The sequence below is a fragment of the Chenopodium album genome, chromosome 19, assembly GCF_948465745.1.
Source record: "Chenopodium album chromosome 19, dcCheAlbu1.1, whole genome shotgun sequence".
NCBI lineage: Eukaryota > Viridiplantae > Streptophyta > Magnoliopsida > Caryophyllales > Amaranthaceae > Chenopodium > Chenopodium album.
Window position 1 is genome coordinate 10167972 of NC_137852.1, and position 3068 is coordinate 10171039.

Sequence of the window (3068 nt, forward strand, 5' to 3'; positions counted from 1 at the left end):
GCAGCTCTAAAATACTTGATTGCCAAAGCTGAATCAAAGCCTAGGCTACTCCGGTGGGTTCTCTTGCTCCAGTATTTCAACATTGAAATAAGGGAAAAAAAGGGTGCAGAGAACGTAGTGGCAGATCACTTGTCACGAATCAGGTATGATGAGGGTAAGGATTTTCTTCCTATAGATGATTCATTCCCTGATGACAACCTGTATGCAGTTGTAGAGCAACACCCTTGGTATGCCGATTTTGCAAATTATTTAGTGGTGTAATCCCCCGTATTTTTAAATATATTATTAATGAAATTATATTTTATTCATAATATTTATTTGTATTTTTTTCGGATTTAATTTCAAAAGTTTCAAATTATTTTTGGGTTTGATGAACGATTTTATTACAAAGAACTTTTTATGAACCTTTCTTCACTAATTTATATCCAGCAAACAAACCAAACCCACTTTCTTTTCTTAATTGGCCCATTAATTTTATGAGGCCCAATCTTAAAACTAACCCTACACCACTCTCTCTCCTATAAATACCCCATACATCCCCAAAATTTCCCACACAAAAAGGTTAGTCTTATTTTCATCCTCCTTTGTTTCATTATTTTGCTTAATGTTATTTTAATTGTTTTGGGTTTTGATTTTAGTATAAAGATTATATTTTTAGTATTAAATTATATTTTAATGGTATAAAGATTATAAATTTCAGATTATATTTATGTTATAAATTTCATATTTTATGAATTATAAACCTAGGGTTTCAATTTATTGAAAATCATGATTTTAGGGTTTTTATGAACAATTGATTTAGGGCTTTTATAGTAATGATGTTTTGAAATTTTGGTGATTATATTACTAATTAGTTTCCAGATTATTTTGAACACGTAAATTCGTGTTTTAATGTTTAGATTTCGGTTCGTTAATATTAATCCCGTTTTAATCCCGGTTAGGTTCTGAACTCATCCGATTTTGACAAAAAAGTAGTGTTTTCCATGTAGAAATGATGTTTTAAGAAAGACTCACTACCTATGGTAGTGAGCACCACCCTATCGTGGCCAAATTCTGCCTCTAAATATGATTTTCGGGCAGTTTTTCATTTTTAACGAAGTTTTTTATGCTTAAAATTTTATCCTTGATTTTGATTAATAAAATTAATTATGTTTAAAGTTAATTAAGCATATAAATATGTTTTATTTATTTTAATAAGTTTTTCATCATATTATATTGTTGGAAATTACTTGGGATAGTAATATTAATTGTTGGTTGTTTTCTAGGAAGTGATTATTCCCTAGGAGAATTTTAAGTGATTAAAAGTGGCTCAAAAGGATTGTTTGTATGAGGTACGTACATGTCTACTTCGTTATAAGTAGTATCATGTTTAGGTACCAAAAGGAAAGAACTTAGTTTTATGATTAGTGAACACTTGGATGGAAATTGTTTGGTTACACCTTGATTTAATTCATGTGCTTATGTTTATGAGATATGTTTTGGTGAATTGATTATGTTTGTATGGAATTATGGATGAAAACATGTTGAGTTAGATTGGATTAATTGTTTGTATGGAATTTTGATACAAACATATTCTATTGGATTGGTTTGTTAACCACATTTGGATGATTAAAGGATTGGAATCGAATGGTTTAAGTGGAATGAAGTTATTAATTATTCCACAAGGTTATTATTATTTATTTATTACTCAATCATAACTTGTTAGTATGTTGAGTAAAGGTGGATTAAGCCGAAATGGCTAGGTGAGTTGACTATGTTCAACAATTTTGGATAATTTGGAAGTTTAATGGAATTAAAGGTTAATTTGTGATGTGATCACCATTGTCCTAAATAAGATTAAAAACGAATTGATGTATGATTGTTATGTATGGTCTTCTTGATTGAGTTGGCTATTAATTAAAATTGTAATCACGTAAAGTGAAACATGGATGAGCAATAAAACTCTGGAAAGCGTGCACTTCTAGAGTATTGACAATTATGGGTTGGGGTACACGGTGGTAGCCCGTGGCTTTTCGAGGCTTGTTTGATCAACATGTCCTCTTCTCTTTTGGTATTTACATTTTATTTTATAATGAAAGTTAGATGGGATCCTAGACTAACTTTGTGAGAATGGAGTCGCGCCCATTCTTGCATCGCGCTAAACTTTTATTTCAAATGGTCATTTGAGACCTGGATTGGACAACCTGGTCTATTGCTTACTCCAAACTAAATTAAATTAATTAAATTGAATATGATGAGTCAAGTGTTTGGAATTTAGTAAGTATGTTGAGTCAATTAAATTGTCTAAGTGTGGAGTCTTGATTAATGAATTCGTGTTGTATGTTTATTTACTTTAATTAATTGAGCATGCTAGGTTTGGTATGTTGTAGCTTGTATGTACTCAGCTTTGCTGATTGCGTGCTTTTGTGTGTGTTTTCTTTTGGTCATGGCCTTCGCCTTTCAATGACCCTGTGATGATCCAATTATTACACTTGTATTATTGGGGAGCAGTATTGCACAGGTTAGCTTGATGATGTGCAGTTCGGGATTTGACAATCGCATTGTCAAGGGATGGTGTGATTGAGTGTATTCGTTCTTTGAAATTATTTATGCTTTGCAATTTCATTTATGTTTTGGATTTTTAATATTGGTTTGGTTTTAAATAAGGGTCTTATATGGTTCCAATTTGTAAGCTTTGACTTATTCGTTTTCTAAATTGTGTTATTTTAAATACTTAAGTTTGTTTTTCCGCTGCGATACTTTGATAAAGCCTTAACGTTTTAATACGTGGCGGTAACATGTCAATGGTTCTCCACTATTTTATTTAAAGTAAGTGGTTTGAAAAAGGGAGAATTATTGGGGTGTTACAAAGTGGTATCAGAGCTTAGGTTCGATTTAATTACCACTAAATTTAATTTAAAGTTTTTAGGCGCCTAACGTTTTAAATCTAATGAGTTTATTCGACTACCTTATTTAAAGTTAACTTAGATTTTCAAAAATTATTCTATTCTAATATATTTATTTCGGCATTTAATAAAAAAAAGTTTATTTATTTGTTTTATATATTTTCAAAGTATTTTTGTTATTTT